Consider the following 23,327-nt stretch of genomic DNA (forward strand, 5'->3'; position numbering starts at 1 on the left):
ACAAAGTTCAACTGCTATCACAATTAGAAAAAGCTCCAACAGAATCATATTTGCTGTTAAACACTCAAACTTCCAAGGGTCAGGCCAAGACATGGCACACCATTCACCTTTAAAAAAATATGACAAGACCAATTGAACCTGAATTGTCAGTAATAATTGGAGCTCTGAGTTGGCCACCATCTAAGATAGCCAATTTGAATGCTGTTAAAGTCCTGTAAGAAAGCTAACCAAATGCACAAATTCTCCTTTAAGTCCAGGTAAATGGCAATCAAATGGTGAGCCTTCTTAACTCTGGACATGGCCCTCTCTAATCAATGACAAAAAACCCTACCAAAGGAATACAATTATACATGAATTTAAGTGGACCCACTAGTTACTGTTACTGTTTTAGCAAGACCTTTTTCATTGAAACAAAAATGTCCAGCAAATCACTTAAGCAACAGACTTTATCAAAAAGAAAATGTCAAAGACCTATCAAGGTATCACTCTCGATACCCAAATAGGACAAATGAGTCACTGCCCCACCAACTTCTCCTGAACAATGTGAACACCCATAACATAAAAAGCATCCAGATCGAGAACAGCAACTCTTTACACACCCTGCTACTGTATCTGCTGGCCCTATCAACAGAAAGTCATCGAGGTAATGTGCAATACCTAACTGCTGGGTACCTGCAAAACTAAAACACTCAGAGAAGGCACCAGAGATTTAACAACTGATTGGTAGACACTTATCTTCACAAAATAGGCACTCATTATAAACCCATGAATTTAAAGGTATCAGAATGTAGGAGCAGAAGCCAAAAAGTGGACTTAAAATCCACCTTAGCCAATATTCCTGTCCTGAACCCCTGGATTGTACATAGAACCTGCTCAAGAGTTTACTAAATGACATGGCAATCCAAAGGATATAGCAAGTTGTTCACAGAGCTCCTTTCCAGTAAGACAAATGCTGTATCAGCCAGAGCATATCCAGGAGGAAGTGGACATAGGTCAGATGTGAAGTCTGGTTGGCCAATCTGCAGTGGGGGTGAGTGTGACCTCATGGCCCAATGCAGATCACTTGCTTTGCCTGGGGGCATGGGCTGATGCCAAGAGTGGGATATCGCAGTGGGCAGCAGGGGCTGGCAAGATAATGGGGATAATCCTCTGATGAACCCATATGCTATATGGGGAAATGCATTAGAAATCATGTGTATACAGGATGCTGACCTCCAATAACAACACTTGTGCTGGAAATTCTTGCACCACTGACCGACAATATTTAGATAATTAACAAGTTCTGGTCAGAGGTGCAATAATTAAAAAAAATGTCTTTCACTACCCTTATTACTCTTATATTTTCACCTAAATCACTACTGTCCCTTACTGAGAGGGGTCACCCTTTCACATACCACACACACCACACATTGCACTTCAATTTTAGCTATCTTTATGAACATGAGGTTCAATTAGACATACCCCATGTAAATTATCTCTATACCATATTTATACACAATTGTATTCCTTTAAATCCATAGTGCTAGTGCTTTTTAGTATATTGAATCAAAAGTTATATTTTAATTTTCCTTATATCTATATATATACTATACATTAATGCACCCTGGTATTGAATAAATACTTGCCAAGAGCAATTCTGAGGATTTATCCTGGACTCCTAAGCCAATAAAACAAACTACCAGATAAAGTAATGGCCACTTTCTTAGTGATTTAGGCTGTCCAGGGAATGATGATGTGATTTAAGTCAAATTACAGTATTGCGATCTCTCCCCACTGCACAGTGGCATGAATCAAGACATTGTGCAAATTACATTTAGGTGTGACAATTCATTCTCATAGCATGTAATTCTAATGAGGGGACAACAATAGCTATTATTATCTCCATTAGGGGACTGCCTACTTTTACCATACTGTAGCTAGGATTTCTGGACCATGATGAATTGTACATACCTTTATTGTAAAATGAACTCTGAGGCCTGCATTGGTTTTGCATTTCCCAGGTAGGAAGTTTTCCTCTCAATTCAAGAACAATAATTAATCTTTTACAAGAATGTATTTTTTTTCTAGAATGTTTATAATTTGCAAAGAACAATTTTTAATAAAATATTTTGAAACTAAACTGCAATATATGTTTGTAGTGAAGTGACTGAGTTGAAACTCTAATCTAATAAACAGCTTTCCGTTGTCAGTTTAAACACCCTTTGTGCTGTATATATCTGCTCATTGGATTTTTATTTTTAAACAATATTTTTTTTTCTGTGGCAGTAATTTACCTGAATTGATTCCTTAAATGACCTGACTTTTTGTAAAGAAAACATTCTTTTCAGTGTACTTTTGCTTCCATAACTTCTCTTACTTTAGCAGCATTTTTCTACCCTTAAAGTCTCTTTTCTAACTTAATTCATGCATTTATATTGATTGTAAGATTTTTTTCACAAACTCTAGCTTTAGTTGAATAACATTATTTGGAAAATCTGCAAAAGAGTAAAGTTGCTATATGCAGGGGCGTAACTAGAACTTTTTGAGCCTTATATGGCTGTACCGCCTGTACACACAGCATGATGAGCAGATATATATACCATCAGCTGTTCAGCACAGCCAACGCGATACAGGTGTGTCCAGCTACCAATGTGCGCACGCATCACACCATGCAATTACCTGCAGCAGCATACGCTATGGCATGCACTGCGATCGCACCATGCAATCCTATGGAGGCACGGGTGCGAATGCAGTGCCCATATCCGCTCACGGGCACATGCCTCGTGCCATGCATGGTGCAATTTGCTGCATGCATAGCAACAATGTAGCAGGACACATCTGTATGTCTGTGAACAACATAGTTCACAGATCTATCGCTGGTACACACTGGTTGATGCACACATGATATATTGGCCAATCAATTAATCAGCCAATATTTCTGACAGTTTGTACCCAGCAATACTCTATTCCAAAGTCTGAATCAGGCCCTGAGACATTGTGTACAGTATCTTCGGGAAACATAGTGTTTGCAATCAAGTCAGAATAGGTACTGTATGTTAATCAGAACTTATGTTCCTTTTATATACATTGGGGTCAAACAATTGCGACTAGTGTGGACAAAAAGATGTGGTTGATAACTTGGTCAATAAGTTCTATTTTACCAAGGTAATAGCAATTTCAAAATAGATTGAGATTTCTGGTGAGGCCCCATTACAATCCAAAATAGAGAGAGATTAGAAAGGTCTATTGCAACAAGAGTCTTGGTCTAAGTTAGCATTTGTGTAAACTAGAGATGTGTGGTTTGGTCCACCAGAAATCTGAATCCACCCGAGTTTCAAGGATCCGAACAGATCCAATTGGCAGTTCTGACCTTCCTGCTGTTTGGAGTTCCAATTTTATATCTGATATTCAGGTTTTAGATTGCAAAAATTACATGCATTTGGCTGTTTTTAAAAAGTGTTTATAAATTTAAAAAACCCTGTTCCAAAACCAAAGCCAAAACACTTGAAGGTGTTTTTGCAAAACCAAAACACGAAGATTAATCCAAATTAAAAGCATGGGAATCAATGCTCATCTCTAGTATAAACATTAGATTAAGGTTCATATTGTTACTTTGCAAGACCGAAACAGAAGACCTTTATATCTACAGAACGTTATAAAACAAAGTAAAGATAGAAGGAAAGATATCAAGAAAGATATCAATGAAAAGGTAGTTATGCATTAACCCTTACAAGTGTACTGTATGTGTATTAATTGTTTAAGTTTGTAAAATAGTTTTAGAAGACATTATCACTGTGTTCTCTCCCTGTATGTTGTATGACCTATGTGTATGGATAGATAGATAGATAGATAGATAGATAGATAGATAGATATAGACATATACATCCAAAACAGGTGGTACTCTTGGACTGTAATATAAATAAAGACAGAGAAGACACCCATAATCTAATGTTTCTGTTATGCCTCAGGTGTGACTTTTGAGGGCAATGTCCAGCAACAGCCTTGAGGGCTGGTATTTCTTGGCTAGGTGTGGCTGAGAAGCAGCTTTGAGAGCTGTAATAGTTTGGCTGGATTGGTTGATAGGCTGTGAGAGGAGATGCGGTCTTTGGACCATGTAGCAGCCTTGAGGGCTGGAAGGCCTTGGCTAGCTGATGCCGGTGGGCCATGAGATGAGGTGCAGCCTTTAGGCCGTGTAGCAGCCTTGAGGGCTGGAATAACTTGGCTAGATGTGGCAGACAATATAAGTGCTACTGGAAAGTCTCTGACATTGGTACGCAGGTGCATACTTTGGACGCTGTAGTGCGGCCTGTGCCACCAGGATGACACAAGCAGCTGATGCTGCAGAGTGACTGGTGCCACTGGGTTGACACTAGCAGCTGATGCTGTAGTGCGGCCTGTGCTGCCAGGTTGACACAAGCAACGCACACTGGACTGTGTACTCTGAACACAGAGTACAGTCCGTGACACCTGGATGACACGAATGGCAGACAACAGATAGCGGACCATGCTACCTAGATGACACAAGTGGCAGGTAGATGATATGCAAACCATGCCACCTGGATGGTACAAATGGCAGCATAACAATATGCAATTAGACAAGAGAACTGGAGCTCGACTGGATAATAGGAGACAATGCCAGAACTGGAAACACAAAAACTCTATCATCGGCATCCGAGCAATGTTAGCACCAGCAAGATATAGATGCAAGAGCCAATCCAGACAGAAGCCAGAATGATGGATAGGAGGTAGGCAGAGACTCAGCGAACACTTGCCCGGCGTTCACCTCACACAGCATTCGCAGTGTGGCTGCTTGTGACAGTTTCATTGTAAAAACCTTTATCAAGGATACAGTATATACAAAAGAGTGCTTACCTTATAAATAAAATAGTTGTCTTAGGTACTGAGCAAAATATAAACATAGGAGAAGGGAAACGGGCAAAAGTGACAAGCAGCTGCTGTAGGGTGGCTGCCACCACCTTTAAATAGAGGTAGCTAGAAAATGGTTGAGCTGCAGTGCTATGTCACAATTGTTAGGGTTATTTGTAAAGATATAGTATACTGGAAATACAAGCATGACAGAGTTAAATAAAAGAAAACAATTTAATGTTAAAAAAATAGCAAAATGACATATAAATCAATTACAGTCTATAAATAAATGCCATATATTTTAAAATGAATAAAATATAGAAATAATAATAATAATAATAATAATAATAATAATAATAGAAAATACCTGGATCCATAGAATAGAATCACATGTACTGTATATAAAATTTGTCTAGACAAAACACAAACTATAACGGACCAGTTAAGTAGTTGCTTTCTAAAGTCTTAGTTTATCACTGAATGAAAAAACCACTAGATGGTCGAATCATGTTGGTGGAGGAGCTTTTCTAACCTACTACCAAAATGTGTGAGTGAGGCTGAGATCCCTGACAGAGGTTATACACAGGTTTAACATCTGTAATCATTGTCTATATTAAAGCTTTTGTATAACAACTAATCGGGTGTCTTCCTAAGGAGAAAATTGGAAGAGTCGCCAGTCTAACTGGGTGAATGCATGGGCACAAAAGATACATGAAATATAAAAGATCAGGGACAGACTTGAGAACAGCTCCTGTTGAATAGAATTTTGATTGGAGCACCTGTATGAACTCCCTCCATCTTTATGGTGTATCTGTTTATTGTGATATTCAGACATCAGGTTATTTTATTGTTACAGATAAACTATTGTGCTTAATGGACATACATTGGCCCATAGGTACATTGTCTTTACACTTCTTATAATGGGCACTATTATGATGTAAATACTGATTGGCTTTGATAGGTTTTTGATCATGATAAAACCTCTCTAGACAAAAAGGGTAAGATCAAAAAAGTTAATGGAGGTGTGGCTAAAGGAATGAGACAATTTAAGATTCAGTGGATTGTTATCCAGTGAGCCCACAAAGGAAAGTGATTCACCACCACCAAAATAATAAAGAGATCATCAATGTAACAGCCATATAAGACCAGGTCTGCACCATAGTCAACCCCATATAAATAGACCAGTACAAATTTGCCCATATACAGGTCAGCATAACTCATGGCAAACCTTTTAGCAATGGCCATTCCCCACACTTGCAAATAATACAGATAATTGAAGAGAAAAGAAATTGTGCATTAGAATGAAATGTATAGATCTAAGGACAAAATTCCTTTTTGAAAGGGTCATATTCATATCATCACTTAACACTGTCTCAAGAAAATTGACCCCTTTATTGTGGGGGTTGTTTGTATACAATTATTCTACATCTAGTGTTAGGAAAGCACAGCCATCTTTCCAGACAATATTTAAGAGTATTCTATAAATGTGTAAAATTGTAAATGTATGATCTTAAGTTTAAAACTTTTGGTTGCAAGATAGAATCAACATAGTAGGATAGGGGGGATGTGGGGGACCCAATACTAGAAGATGGGCTGACCGGCGGTGAAATGAGGCTCTTATGGATCATGGGTAGGTGGTAATATGTGGGGTTGATTGGGTGAATGGGTAGAATAAAGTGTGCCAACACCCTTGATAGGACCCCATCATCAACTGATTCATCTAAGAAATTAAGGGAATGATAATTGGTGGAGGGGTTGCTATCCAAGACCTCAAAGAAAAAAACTCTCTAATAGACTGATTTAGTTAGACAAAAAGATCAAATGTTTGGTTTATTTAGGAGTGAAAGTAGACTGTCTGTGAGCTTATTTGTAGTGGTACATTGCCTTTCTTACCCCATCATCTTCCACTGAATATGTCCTTCTTATTTTTTGATAAGGTGAAGATGGGGATTAATATGATTTGTTTGTAGATGATGGTACTGGTGTGTCCCTAAAAAAACCCTCCTTTGTTTGTTTTTGTGGTGGTATGTTTGAGATGAGTACCTAATGAGGGCTCAAAATTGGTATCTGATTGAGTCATGGGAGGATTGGAAGGAGCCTGACAGTCAGGTTGTGGGTTCCTCTGTTGTGTAGTGTGAAAGAAATAAAAGGAAATTCTCCTTGTGTGGTCATATAATGAGGTCACAATTGTATATAAAACCAAAATAGAAAAATAGAAGAAATGGCACTTAGGGTGCCAAATGTATTAGGGTGAGAGTTTAAAAATGTAAGAATAAACTCTCACACTTATTAAACTCGGTTAATGTAATAGAGACCGAGAACATGCAAACTCGCATATTTTTCAGACTCAATACTCTCATCCAGATGTTTTCCCATTTACTGCTAAACTCTGACATTTTTTAAACTCTCACCATATTTTACATTTTTCCAAGGGTATTATATTGGTCAATTACATTTTTGAAAAACAGCAGTTTGGTGTAGTGATAATTTTTAAATATTAAATTGACCAGCAGAAGTCAAGACCCTGCGTGCCATCTCTTCTAATTTTATATTTTGGTTTTATATACAGATGTGTCCTCATACACCTGATCTCAACATGCCATAGGGTGTAAGACGCCCAGCATGACAGCTGCTCTGAGAGTTGTAGCTTTGCATAACCAAGCATAGTTAATGATATATCTGCTGGACTTGTCATGAAACTTCCAACAGCACTTCTTCTTTCCTACAGGGAATTTAATAGTTCCACCTGCCAGTACTATGTCTTCTATGTACAGGGCATAGTCCAAGCCAACTATGGATCCCTGAACCCATGGTATATGGAGGGGACCCCAGTACTTGTCAGGGATTCCTCAATCAAGAAATAGTTTACTATTAATTATTCCTTAGAGATTTTTATTCTGAGAGGACCCTGATAGGATTTATCATAACACTACTATCTGGCCAGGCTGTGGGGTGGGCTTCTCCCATCTGGGATCAAGATACTTCCCTTCTCCTGGATTCTACAGAATTCTTCAACTCCTTCCAGAGAAACTTTGATGAACTGGAAAGAGTCGCATCTATAGCATCCTGCCTCCTTTGGCTCCAAAAAGGTTCCTCTATGTTGGGAGAGAACATCATCCAATTCCAGACTCCTGACCGAGTTGTACACAATGCTGATGTTTTCACAAATGGAGCTATTTTTTGTCACTGCACAATTGTCTGAGTTGCACTTCACATATGTCATTGGGCCTGAGGCAGGACTGGGTGGATTGTATAGTGATTTTTCACACAGTTTTCCAATTATAATAAACTGCACATGCACAAGATCAATTCTTTGTATTTGCAGAACCAGTGGTGGATTCAGGGGGGGGCACTCAGGCACGTGCCCCCCTGTCATTTAGGAGGTTTTTATTTTAATTATTCTATTGCAACTGCATGGCTGGCCACCACAAGGATAATGCTGCTGCTATCAGCCCTCCCCAGGCTGTGCAGCTACTGTATGCATGTATGCTGTCGAGAACAATAAAGCTTTTAAAGGCCCGTAACACAGGATGCCCTGATGTCATGCCACTTTAGAGACAGGACAGAGCAGAGGAGTCACATGATTAAAAAGGTAAGAGGATGAGGGGGTTGGCTGAGTAGTGGGGACATTCAAAGGGGCCCTGTTGTGGCTGGTTGGGGAGTGTGGCCAAAAGAGGCTGGGGGCTTTGGACTGGATGGGTAGTGGGGATATAAGCCTGGGGGACTGGGGCTGGACGGGGAGTAGGGGATATAGAAGGCTGGGGTTGGATGAGGAGTGAAGGACATAGAAGGGGGCTGCTGGTGCTGGCTGGGAAGTGGGCACATAAAAGGCTGGTTCTGGCTTGTGAGTGAAGGACATAGAAGGGGGCTGCTGGTGCTGGCTTGGGAGTGGGCACATAAAAGGCTGGTGCTGGCTTGTGAGTGCTTGGGAGTGGGAGACATATAAAGGGACTGCTGGGGCTGGATGGGGAGTGGGGGCATAAAAGGCTGGGGCTAGTGTGGGAGTAAGGACATAAAAGACTGGAACTGGCTGGGGAGTGGGGAAATTGAAGGGAGGCTGCTGGAGCTGGCTGGAGAAAATGAAGTGGGGTTGGCTCGAGACACAGAAGGGGGCCTGGCTGGGCACATAGAAGGGTTGCTGCTGGGTTTGGCTGGGCACATAGAAGGGGCAGCTGGGGCTGGCTCTGGACACAGAAGGGGGGCTGCTTGGGCTGGCTCAGGACACAAGGGGTGTTTCTGGGGTTGGCTGTGGGCTTAGAATGTGGCTGTTGGGGACACAAGAGGGGGTTTGCTGAGGACACAGAAAGTGGGCTGCTGGGATTGTCTGGGGACACAAGGGGGGCTGCTGATGAATGAGACACAAAAGGGGGGCTGCTGGAGCTGGGGAAACAGAAAGGGGGCTGGCTGGGGACACAGAAGGGGGACAGCTGTGGATGAAGACAGAGAAGGGGAGCCAGCTGGGGACACAGAAATGGTTCAGGGGGCTGTCTTGGAACATATAAGTGGGACCACTGGGGATTAGGACAGAGAATGGTGGCTGCCTGGGGCTAGGGACACAGAAGGGGGGCTGCTGGGGTTGGAGACACAAAAGGGGGGCTGCTGGAGCTGGGGACAGAGAATTGGGGCTGGCTACAGGGCTGGTGTAGCAGAAACACATGGGGGGCTGCCCTGCATTTAATTCACTTATAGCACAATCAGAGCAGCCAAGCAGCTCTGTCTCCATTAGCTCCCTTCTTCCTTAGCAGTCAGTCAGGACAGGCTACTGTTTGCAATACTGCAGGGGCATTAGTTTGATGGTAAGCATTTTGCTGGTGCTGCCCATGGTGATGTGAGGTGAATATTGAAGGAACATTGGAAGTATCAGCAGTGGACAATATACATCAGCAGCTATACCTCTTTTGGTGTGTTCCCCCTGTAGAACTTTGTGTATCTCATTGCACGCTAAGCACTGTTCCCACAGTGCCAACACATCCATGCCTCTCAGTACATGCTACACACTGTTCCCAGAGTGCCTACTGTTTAAAACACCTCATGTTCTTCCATGGCTCCCACCCCTCAGAGAATTGCAGCTATACCTCTTTTGGTGTGTTCCCCATGTAGAAGCAAAAAAGGTTTTTCAGTTATTCCCTGTCCCACCCTTTTGATCCGCCCTCTTCTCTGTTCTCTATTTGGGTATTCATCCTCATCTCTTTGATGCCTATGAAACTCCCTGTGTTTCTCAATTGACTGGACCATCTGGAGAACATGTTTTAGTAAGCTTATTTGCTCCTTTTTATTTAACACATGTTTCTGAAACTTATATATGTAAATTGCCTAAATTCCCATAAAGTGATCTTATCAGGCAGTGCAGCTGAAAAGCTCAACTGGATCACTATGACAATATTGTAGTGCAATGCTATTGGCTCCATGCACACATCTTCTGGTCACTTGATTTACAAACCCCAGAAAATAGAGTCTGATGTCTTTTGCTTTCATCATGGTCCTATAACCTAATGAATCCTTCTTCTGACCCCTGTGAGCCAACTTGCACCCTGGATAGATATCTACTGTAACTGACTATCATCTTCCCCAGATGCCTCCAGAGGCTGGAAGAGCCCTTAATACCTCAGTGACAGTGGAGGAAACCAAAGCTACTATTTATTCACTGAAAATCACCCATCACTGTCCCAGAGAGTTCCCCAAACTTCTATTTTGTAGTATCCTTTCCCCTAGACTCAGTAACTTGTTTGTTGCAATTTTAGTTCAGTAGAAGTTTTCTTTGGTTTGGTCACTTCAGAATCACATTGATCCCAATCACCTGTACGTTGGTGTACACTGCATGCATTGAACCATCCCTCTACAATCAGCCACTGCCAGGCTAAGTAAGAACTGCTGGTCCCCTTCACCCTGATACGGGAGAGTGTAATTGCAAGTGACCACCACTTGCTGTAGGCTAAACTCGCCATGCTCCATCTTGTGCTCCGGGAGCTGGTCTCTGCACTTTTAAACTACTTTGCTGTCTAGCACCCACAGGGCAGGGCACACAGTGGAAGGTTGCCAAGCACTTTTCACATCACTGGTTCCTGTCTGGAGTGACAGCCACTCAGACATGAGGACCTATTACCACAAGATCATGGACAGAAGTGGCATTGGACATAGTCCACTGGGAGATTTACTTGTATAATAGCAGAAGGATAGTACACCTCTGTTCGCTAACACTGTTCAAAGCACAAACAACTTGTTGTTGCAACTCAATTCACAGAACATCAGGCAACTGACATAGGACCTGGGGTCTGATTCAGACCACCTCGCTGCCAGAGGCAGCTGGCAGGTCTGAAGGGTGTGTTTTATTTTATTCCTCCAGCCAACTCGCAAAGCTGTGGGTGACCAGTCAGTCAGCTTTATTGTTCCTGCCATTTGTGTCATCTAGGTGGAACGGTCCACATTTGTACTGCCTGCTGCTCATGTCTTCTTGGTGGCATAGTCTGTAATTCCTGCCCTCTGCCATATGTGTCATCCAGGTGGCATAGACTGCACTCAGTGTCCAGAGTGCACAACCCAGAGTCCAGTATGAAATTGTGTGTACTGCCGCTAGTGTAATCCCAGCGGCATTAAGCACACCTCGGAGTCCTGTGTATGCAATTTTGTGTGCTGCCACTAGTGTCATCGCAGCGGCACTAAGTGCACCTCAGCATCCTGTGTACACAAACTGGTGTACTGCAGCTAGTGTCATCCCAGCGGCACTAAGTGCACCTCAGCATCCTGTGTATGCAACCTTGTGTACTACCGCTAGTAATCCCAGCAGCATTAAGCACACCTCAGCATCTTGCATACGCAATCTTGTGTACTGTCGCTAGTGTCATCCCAGCGGCACTAAGTGCACCTCAGCATCCTGTGTATGCAACCTTGTGTACTACCGCTAGTAATCCCAGCAGCATTAAGCACACCTCAGCATCTTGCATACGCAATCTTGTGTACTGTCGCTAGTGTCATCCTAGCGTCACTAAGAGCACCTCAGCATCCTGTGTATGCAACCTTGTGTACTATCGTTAGTGTCATCCCAGCGGCACTAAGTGCATCTCAGCATAATCTTGCCACGTCTTTCAGCCCTCAAGGCTGCTACACAGCCCAGAGGAAATTACACAGCTCAAAGGCTGCTACTTTGCCCAGAGACTGATATTTTGGCCCAAAGGCTGCATCAACCCAAGGTTTTCCAGCCCCCACAGGTGCTACTCAGTTCAAAGGCTGCTAATCAGCCCAGAGGCTGCTACTGGCCCAGAGGCCGCACCTCATCTTACTGGCCCTCAGGCCACAGCCAGCCAGGGCTACTACCTCCCCAAAGGCCGCATCTCATCTTATTGGCACACAGGCCACAGCCAGCCAAGTCACTTCCAGCCCTCAAGGCTGCTACCAGCCCAAAGGCCGCATCTCATCTTATTGGCCCACAGGCCACAGCCAGCCAAGTAACTTCCAGCCCTGGAGGCTGCTGCATGGCCCAAAGGCCACATCACATCCTACAGGCTCACAGGCTTCCGTCACTCTAAATCTTATCAGCTGTTTAATCTGCTACACGGCCCCATCTAGCCAATGTATTCTAGCCCTCAAGGCTGTTGCAGGACTAATACCCTATTGTCATACCTGAGCTTATCAAGAATACTGCTATCTCCTTGTGCTGCATACATCAAATGCAGTTGAAAAATTATTTGATGAAAAAATCATGGGGTCCCCACTCTAAGCTTACTCAGCACTAGTATTTATGCCTAGTGTTAGTAAAGAAAAATCCCACAACTTTTCCCCCTTGACATCTCCTATACCAGCTTTGGCACAAGTGCTAAAGCTGGTTCAGCTCAGAGTGGGGAACCCCAGGACTTTATTTATAAAAAAAAAACATGTCTCCAGGAGACATGCTGGAATGCAAGCAAGTGTCACTTTTTTAGCCACCACACATTGCTGAATGGTTGCTGAGTTGGCGGTTGACTCACAACTTAATACATTCATTGAATTTTCACTTAAACTCAATGGAATCTTTCTGCAGGTTCCATCAACATTATTTTTCGCTGGAAAGCCACACTCTATTACATTTCCCAATGGACTTTTATTTCCAGTTGACCTTCATTTTGTCATAATTATAAGGTTGTCCTCAAAAGAGCTTTGACAGAATCTCATAAGACAGGTATCTCCACCATCTGCACATTTCAAGAGAAGTCTCCAGAGTCGTCCTAATTACTAGAAGATCTCAGCTATCTGCTCACAACATCATTTTGTATAGTAGGTAAAAACTTGGAAACAAAATGCAGTTTTCTTGGTAATATTTGTTTTGTAAATGAACAACTTCAATACACATCTCAGGAACAACTTACAGGAAAAAAAGTGGAGCAGAGTCTGGATGCATCAATGACAAATCTGGATAAACCTTTTTAGCAGGTAAAATCCAAATCCAAGTTTAAGAGGGAACTCATCAAGTTGTATTTATGTTTTCAAATCAAATTTTTGGTATTTTTTAAGCATTTTGCAAAACACTGGAAAAATGCTGCAAAAACAGTATTACAAAACACAACACATAACAAATCATCATAATGCTTTTTTCATGTTAAGAATATAAATTGTGGGTAATATTGATATGCAGTCTCATAAAACAGTCAGAAAAAAAGGTTTAAAATGCATGCCAGCAAGTCTTAACAAAAAGTATTTTAGCAATTAATATTTAATATTTTCTTTATGTATTTTTTATTGTGCCCATTGCCACGCTCTCCAATCAGGTCACACCTCCGTAGCTCAGGATGCCCAGGAAACTTTGGCCTTGAGCTACACAAAATCTAGAACCAGCTCTACATGCAACTTAGGGGATGGAAAACCACCACACACTAACAGTGGTTTTAGAATCATCTCCAAAATTTGTGCAGCTGTTTCAAACTGTCACAAAGACCAATTCTTCATAAGTGTCCTTTTAAACAGAGTGTAAAGTAGGTAAAGTAGGTAAATAACTTCTGGTCTGAAAGATGTAGAGCCAGCTTGTTGTTAGAGATGTGCACAGACCTACATGTCTTGGTTTTGATTTTAATTCAATATTGTGTTTTGGTTTTGGATCTGGATTTTTTTTAAATTTGATCAAATCAGCTAAAATCATGTCAATTGTTCCTACAGTCTTATTAATGTCAATAACAGTCATTTCCAGTCATTTCCAGTAAATTTTGACCATCTCACAAAATTGTTTCAGCAAAATTGGCCCAAGGCTGCAGTGAGCTGACTGTGCTGCTGCTCTATCGCTTAGTTTAGCCAAACACATGGCAGTTTGAAAACTATATAGCACATTCAGGAAACAAAGTGTCACTTCAGTGGCAGACAGGATGGCAGTTCAATATGAAATTATACAATGCTATAGAATGCTTTCATTAATCAAGAACTAGATCAAAGGCCCGTGGCCAGTACAGTGAAAAGGAGGTAGAGTATTTAATACTATTTTATGTAGGTAAATTAATGATTGATTATACAAAAGAAGAAGCAGTTACATAGAAAATAAAAACCAAGACTTGGACCTGGCAAACAAGTGTGGAAGCCATGTAAAGCATGCAATTGATTGATTTTATTGATTAATGATTGTACATAATGAGTAGCAGTAAATACAATTAAGAAAATAAAAACAGAGACATGGGCCTGGTATGGGTGTAGTGTGAAAGCAAGGTAAAGGATGCCATAGATTAATTTGATTGATTATTATATGAACAGAGAAGCAATTACAACTATAAAGAAAAGCAAACCAAAAGACTGTTAACAATGTCCTAATAAAGTACAGCCCAGTAAAGTAAAATGAAAAGAAAAGTGCTGCATGATGGAATTGTCCTTGGGATATGTTGTATATTAAAAAGGACATGCACAGTTTAACAAACCAAGGCCCTCATTCAGAGCCGTACGCTCTGAGCAGAGCGCACGCTCTGAATGAGGGCCGGGCTCCATTTTCATGGAGCGTCCTCCTGGACGCTCGTATAGCTGTGGGTCACCACCCACAGGCTATACGAGCGTGCTTTGTGATGGCCGCGATGGTCGAGACCATCGCGACCATCAAAATTGCGAGCCGGAGCCTGCGGTTGAGATTTTCAACCGCAAGCTCCGGAGTGATTTTGGCTCTATCAGAGCCAAAATCACTCCCACTGACATCACTAGTGATGTCAGTGGGCCGGCTTCTGATGGGAGGCGTTCCCGTGGGAATACCCCCGTCTGGGAGGCACGCCCCCGGCACGCCAACCAAAGGGGGCGTGCTGTCAATCAACATTGACAGCACGCCCCCTTTGATCGGACACAACGAGCGAAGGACTTTCCTTCGCTCGTCGCGTCTGGCGCATGCACACGACGGAGCTCCCTCCATCGTGCGCATGCTCAGTGCATAACATCGACCCACTTGGGAGCGGACAGCCGCTCGCGAGTGGGTCTGAATCAGGCCCCAAGTACTTTAGCAACAGGAACTATCACTTTTGTGGCTTGGTTTGTTTGGGCCCCCACAAAACAACCTACCAATGAGCTTAAGGTGGCTAACAGTATTGTTAATCAATTTTATGTTGTTTGGCATCAAATTTCTTATTATTGTTAGAGGTGATGCTTTTTCTTTAACATTGTGTAATATTGTTTAGATTTCAGGTGTCCTTTCTAAAACATTCTTTCCTCTTGACCACCTTTAGTAGATGTTGAAAGACTATCATGACTGGCAGCAACCGCAGGTGTTGCTGCTCCTGCTCTTCTAGCGACTGATCCATAGTTGGTTTTAATTTTGAAACCAGCAAAGAAATGATTTGTATACACTTGAAAATTGTTTTGAGGTGCAGGTTAAGATTGGGACACCACCGCACACACACTGCTTACACTGGAAGGATAACACACTATGCAAGTTTTCTTGCACTAATGTGTTTATTTTTTTACACAAAAAACACTGCCAATTGTTTGCATGCACTTGGAATAATAGGTCTTTATTAGACATTTTAGGGGGTGCAGATTAAGGGCAGGACACCGCCACACACAGAACAGTAATATATGCTGCATCATTTGTCTGAACTGAACACAAACCTCTTGAAGTACACAATATAATTTTTTAATTCCATTAGAAAAGACTGCAAAACTTTTTGTATTAAACAGGAAAAATATATATACCCCAAAGACGGCAATTGGATAGTGATATTTCCAGTGGAGCTAACTCTTCCTTAAGTGATCAAGATAATTCAGGTAACACCATCACACAGAGGCCCCCTTTAGGAGTTACCACCCATGCCACAAAAGACAGAGGTCCCACACGAGACGTGGTAAGCAGGGGGAGAGGAACAAGAAAAACGTACAGGAGGAGAGCACAATAATTAATTTATCCAGTAGAGAAATCTATGAAGTGGAAAATAAACTTCTCAACAGAGGCTTAAGTTTTGTACCCACCTGTAAATTCAATATTTTTGAATGGAAGAAGGATTTGTGGCATTTTACTAGAAACATCAAATTAAAAGAATTTTAACGTATGTTAACGTATGTACAAGGACCAACCAAACAACGTTCCACTTTTGACCCTCAGTCACATAACCCATCTATTAAAACTTTCTCTAGATTATTGGACTATCAGGCTCTACAGACATCTAAAAAACAAAGATCTAACATCCGTTATAATATATCTAGAGACGAACAGCTGGCACTGAGATCACTCTATCGTCATCCGCCCTGCAGACAAAGGGAGTGCCCTTCTAATACAAAATATGGGAGATTACAAAAATGAATTATACAGACAACTATTAGACCCTGAGGTTTATCTCAAATTGGACAAAGATCCATCAATACTGTATAAAGCTGAATTAGATGACATACTCTTAGAAGCTGTTTCTAGGAATTGGATTTCTGACTCCACTAGAAAGAATTTACTTGTGGATAAACCTGTGGTACCTTTGATTTATTCACTTCCAAAAGTGCATAAATATTTACAATCACCACCTGGACGACCCATAATTTCAGCGAGAGGCTCACTATACAGCCCCATTTCTAATTTTTTTATTATTACGTCCAGCCTATGATCATGCAACAATATACGTTTCTCAAGGATACTAACACCCTTCTACAAAAATTGCACAACATGCGGGACCTACCAACTAACTTAGTCCTATGTACCATTGACGTTGTATCACTATACACCAGCATCCCACATCAACAGGGGTTGCAGAGTGTCAAATATTTTCTTGAAAATAACAGTGATTATACCGGTCCTCACATTCCATTTTTCTTGAACCTCTTAGAAAAAACATCGACAAGGAACTTTTTCATGTTTAATAACCAGTTTTTTCTTCAATTACATGGATGTGCAATGGGGTCACACGTGGCCCCCTCCTTTAGTAACATCTACATGTTTAATGTGGAGAACTATTTATTTTTTGACAACAAGTCTTTTTTTCAACATGTCAAATTTTTCATTAGGTACATAGATGACATATTTGTCTTATGGTCATGATCACAGGAGGAATTTGTGTCAGGCATGACACAGATCAATTCTATGCATGACTTTATTAAATTCACTTTTGAATGCAGTTCTATCTCTGTGCATTTTCTGGATGTACTAATTGAGTGGAAAGGAGACAGATTTGAAACCAGAGTCTACCATAAACCTACTGATTGCAACACTCTGTTACATGCCCAGAGCCACCATCCGGTCTCTCTGAAGAAGGGATTACCATTTTCCCAGTTTCTACGCATCAGAAGAATCACCACAGATAAGAATGTTGCTGAATTTGAAATTGATCAGCTGGTACAAAAATTTGATGAATATGACTCAAGAACAGATCTGTACTCAGAAAAATAAAACCAATGATAATAAAAAAATTATGTTTTTTTCTAATACTCATAACACTATGAGTCGCCACATCAATACCACTACTAAAGATCTATGGCCGATTACTAACATGGATACCAACATCAAATCTTTGAATGATTTATTTGTCATGATGTGCAATAGGAGGGCTAAGAACCTTAAGGACTGGTTGGTGCACAATGACGTTTCTCAATCACTTCCTTCCCAGGATACCCACTTTTTAACTAAAAAACCAGGCTGTTATAAATGTACAGGATGTACTACCTGCAGTTATATGGATCCCGGGAATTACATCACACATCCTCATTCTGGCAAACGGTTCCCCATCAGACATATTTTGACTTGCACGAGTAAATACGTGGTATATATGATCAAATGTCCATGTAGTCTGGTGTATATTGGGAAAACAACCAGGCTATTCAAAGAAAGAATGGCTCAACATCGTACAGCCATACGGCAAGCATTGTTGGGAAAATAAGTGGACCAGCCGGTCGTGCATAATTTCAAGCAGAACAGACATTCTTTAGCAACCTTATCCTATAAAATCATTGACTTTGTGCCTAAGAGAGGAGGAGACCATGAGAAGCGGTTGTTACAATTAGAAACTCAATGGATTCATAGATTGAATACGGTTACTCCTTTTGGACTAAACGAGACTCCATCTTTTTCTTGTTTTTTGTGAGCTCCATATTATCTTCTAGATTCGTGCCTTCATGTGACCGTTCTGTCCTATTTCATAATGTGCACATATGTATGCAATTATATATTTTTTTACCAGTTAGATTATTCCAGGACATGTACATAGACGGATACAAAAACATAATATCCTCTTATCTATCACTGTGTAGCCCTGGGGGAGATGTTGTATTTTGTTACAACCATACCACACTGGTCTTGCCCAATCTCAGCTGAACTTGGAATCCAAGCTGTGTTGGGCCTGACTAGTACTTGAATGGGAGACCTTCAGGGAAGATCTGGTGTTGTAAGCACTACTTAGAAGTCCCCTATATACCCAGGTAGCACACAGGAGAGTGATATGATATGTCACAGATGCTCCCTTTGAATTCTGGCTTATCTCCTGGTTAGGCCATTTCCTTGTTTGGACATTTGTGCACACCTGGAGTTAAGAATATTCAACTTTTTACATTTTTTGGAGCTTTTTAATAACATATTTTGTGTACAACATTTTTTGGTAAAAAAAATTTCTAATTGATTTTTTCTAATGATTTTTTCTATCATGTTTTTCCAATACTGTTGAGTCATCTGTATGTTCTCTTGGTGGTCCAATTTATCTTTGCATTTGTGCACATGTTCATGTTTTGTCATATTTGTGATTACCTGAGCACCTTTTTGGGTTTAGCTCTGCTGGGTCTTCCTGTGTTCCATGTGCTTTTTTTCTCATAGCCTCACGGTTGTCATATTTGTATACCATGGATTAGTCTTCACCACAGACTATATTGCTTTAAGTCTTCTTTTGTGATTCTTTTGCTACATTTCTTTATTAGGATTTATTCTACAGTCATTCATTTCCTTACATTTCTGTGGCACACATATATATTTTTTGTCATTTTATCTCATATACCTATTCTGATGCACATGTTTTGGTTGATGTATTCACTAATATATTCTGTTTAGGATCCTTTTGATGGTACACTTGCCGTTTATATATAACGGTATGGTTACATACTTAGTTTTTTTATCTATATCTTCTTCATTTTTTATTATTTTTTGTATATGTATTATTATTCTTATTTGTTTTCCACTTGGAATAATGGTTTTACATTTTCACTGTATTCACATTCACTATTAAGGAACATAGTGGTGTGGAGTTTTTATGTTCCTTCTTTTTATAGGAGCGATTTGTATTTTGTTACTTTGTTTCTTAAATTTTTTGATGTGTGGGCATTGACCAACACCTTGCAAATTACATTATATATGGTGACACGATGTTGACATTTCATCATGTTTAGCACTGCATGTCAGTGCCTCACTATCTATTCACACATATCCACGATGTACAGTGGTCATTTTTCCTCCTATCCACCGGGGGCATCAGACTGCTTTATCCTGTGTGATGCCTGAGTGTCTGATGCACAGTGGTGATATCAGACTCTGGCCCCCCGGCAGCATGGAGCATTACACTGCACCAATCACCTTGGACATTTCACTATAAAGGTATGTGTATTTGTTTTTTTCATTGTGTTCTTGATAAAAGTCATGTGAGACTGAAACGTTGAACAAGGCAGACACAGTTGTCAAGTTTGAGTATTTCATTTCATCAGACCTGTGAGTGCCGCCTTTCCCTTTCTACATATTTATATATAACTCGGAATATAAATAAAACTCACAACAAAAAAGTCTTCTTGGGGTGCAGCAGTGTCAACCACAGTAGAGTATTCTATGGACAGATAAACTATTATATTGCAAAAAAAAGGTGCAGGTTTACTTTAAAAAACAAAAACAATCAATAGCAGCACAAACAGCAGCTATCCTTTGTTTGCACTGCAGTGTGTGAGTGTGCATTGTGTGACAAACACACATGCACTTTTAAGCGACAATGATGCCTGCAGTTTCATTTCCCAGACACCTACTCCTGTCTCCAGATCGACCTATTAAACTCCTAAACCTAAATCTAACTCCTCCTAACCTAATGTTAATGGCACCTTAATGGTGCCCTGTTGGCTTGCTAAACCATTTTTTTTGGCACAGTGCTCCAGCCCAGTGTCCCACACACTCTCCCTTCACTGTGTGAAATGGCACCTAATCATGGGGGAAGGGACTTTTGATATGAAAACCAAAACATGACATATCCGATGCTAGAAAGATAAAGTTTTGCCTTATTTTAGGGATCTAAACTTGGTGGGAAGACCCTAGTCTTACATGGAATCACTTGAAGTTTGGGTGTGTTCGGTTTCCAGAAAACTGAACCCGCACATTTCTACTTGTTGTTTGCTAAAAACATTCACATTAGTTTAAAAAAACAGTTTGATACACTCCTGGAAAAAAATTACCATTTTTTAGGAAATCTGATCCAGAGAAAAAATATATTGTATATGAGAAGGACGACGTCACAAAAACTACAACTTAGTCATACATATACTCAGAGGACTGTCACTGCATTGCTGAGGGCCATGTGAGAAGCCATGTTGACTCTGATCAGGTGATTGCTAGTGTCTAGTAGGGATGAGCGGGTTCGGATTTTCAAAGTCCGAGCCCCCCTGATCCGAGCCAGGAACCAAGTCCGATTCGGGTTTTCCCGCCAGACTCAGTTAGTGAATGAGGCAAAATATCATCATCCCGCTGTTGGAATCTTGCAGGTTTTGGATTCTATAAAGGTCCCATGATCACTACCATTTTTCATTCCAGCTGTGGAATGTGCAGATTTAGGGAGCTGGGAGCTCAGTGTTGTGTGTTAGTTATAAAAATAAAATATAATAAAGTACTGCTGGCTGGCTACTGTGAAGAGGGAAGGAGGGATCTGTTGCTGATGGTGACAATAGAGGCTGGCTGGCTACTGTTGTCCATATACAATACATAGGGGCTGGCTGGCTACTGTTGTCCTTGTCCATATAGGGGCTGGCTGTTGTCCTGTCCATAAGGGTTGGCTAGTTGTAGTGCTGTGTTGCCCAGGGGGTGCTCTGTCCTTCAGGGGTGCTCTCTTCACCCACCCCCAGTGTGAAAATCTGGGCTGCTGGCTAATGTTGTCCATATACATAGGGGTTGGCTGGCTACTGTTGTCCTTGTCCAAATATTGGTTGGCTGTTGTCCTGTCCATAGGGGCCGGCTGGTTATAGTGCTTTGTTGTCCAGGGGGTGCCCTGTCTGCTGTAGGGGTTTGCTCATGGCTATAGTGCTTTGTTGTCCAGGGCATGCCTTGTCTGCTGTAGTGGTATGCTCATACAATTAATTTTTACAGAGGCTGATCTGTCTGCTGTAGGGTATGCTCATACAATTAATTTTTACAGGGGTGCCCTGTCTGCTGTTGTGGTATGTTCATACAAATATTTTTTACAGGGAGTTCCCTGTCTGTTGTAGGAGTATGCTCATGCAAATTATTTTTACAGGGGATATTCACTCCAGAAAAATAATGTACTCCATAAAAATAATGGTGGGCAAAAATTTGGAGGATAAAATACGGAAAGATCAAGAACCACTTCCTCCTAGTGCTGAAGCTGCTGCCACTAGTCATGACATAGATGATGAAATGCCATCATCGTTGTCTGCCAAGGCCGATGCCCAATGCCATAGTAGAGGGCATGTAAAATCAAAAAAGCCAAAGTTCAGTAAAATGATTTAAAAAAATTAATTTAAATTCTCTGAGGAGAAACATAAACTTGCCAATATGCCATTTACGACACGGAGTGGCAAGGAATGGCTAAGGTCCTTCCCTATGTTCATGACTAGTAGTTCAGCTTTATATGATGATGGAAGACCTCCTCCTCCCGCTAGAAAAATGAAAGAGTTAAGCAGGCAAAAGCACAGCAAAGAACTGTGCATTCTAAGAAGATGTCACAAATCCCAAAGGAGAGTCCAAGTGTGGTGGCGGTTGTGATGCCTTACCTTCCCAACACTGGATGGGAAGAGGTTGCTCCTTCAACCATTTGATTACCCTCTGCAAGTGCTGGAATGAGCAAACACAGTCCAGTTGCTGATATTCAAATTGAAGATGTCATTGTTGAAGTACAACAGGATGAGGATATTGGTGTAGCTGGTGCTGAGGAGGAAGTTGATGAGGAGGATTCTGATGGTGATGTAGTCTGTTTCAATCAGGCTAGGGTGAGACAGTTGTTGTCTGTGGGATGAAAAGCCCATCATCATGCCTGGGCAGAAGACCAAAAATTCCACCTCTTTGATCTGGAAATATCTCCAAATCCAGACACCTACTGTCTTGCCATATGTAGCTTATGTAAAGGTGTAATAAGTAGGGGTAAGGACGTTAACCACTTAGGAACATCCTCCCTTATATGTGACCTGCAGTGCATTCATAAAAAGTTAATGTCAACATCAGAAACTGTCACTAAGACCATAAGCAGTCCAGGGACACCTAAATCCCTTTGTCCTGTTGTATCAAAGTGCCTGCAAACCACACCATCAACTCCCTCCTCATCAATTTCCTCCTCAATCAGGATAAGAAGTAGTCCAGCAGGCCATGTCACTGGCATGACTGACTCCTCTCCTATCCTGGATTTCTCCAGAGGATCCTGCATTGCAACGCTTACTGCTGTCATTGCTGCTGTTGCTGCTGGGAGTCGTTCATCATTCCAGAGAGGAAGTTGAAACACCACTACTTCTTTCAGATGCTGTGGGTGACCCAAAAAATTAAAGACCACTTTCACCATTCAGTGACTGTGTGCTGAAGATTGGAGTGCCAGCAAACACTCTTGAACCTGCCCTGCCATCACTTAAAGCAAGAGGTTGTAACATGGTGGAACTCAACCCTCTATATGCTTTAGAGGATGGAGGAGCAGCAAAAGGCCATTCAAACCTATACATCCACCTATGTCATAGGCAAAGGAGGGGGTATGCACCTGACTCAAGAACAGTGGACAGTGATTTCCATGTAGTGCAAGGTTCTCCAGCCCTTCAAACTTGCCACATGTGAAGTCAGTTCAGACACTGCCAGCTTGACTCAGGTCATTCCCTTCATTGGGATTTTGCAGAAGCAGTTTGAGAAAGTGAAG

At 41.4% G+C, this 23,327-nt stretch overlaps 1 pseudogene; it reads left to right on the plus strand.

Moving 5' to 3' along the window:
* The first annotated feature begins 18,517 nt into the window (after positions 1 to 18,517).
* LOC148543102 (5S ribosomal RNA) lies at positions 18,518 to 18,636 on the plus strand (annotated as a pseudogene).
* The last annotated feature ends 4,691 nt before the right edge of the window (positions 18,637 to 23,327 follow it).

Source organism: Taudactylus pleione, unplaced genomic scaffold, assembly GCF_031769625.1.
Source record: "Taudactylus pleione unplaced genomic scaffold, aTauple2 ptg000006l, whole genome shotgun sequence".
Classification (NCBI taxonomy): Eukaryota; Metazoa; Chordata; class Amphibia; order Anura; family Myobatrachidae; genus Taudactylus; species Taudactylus pleione.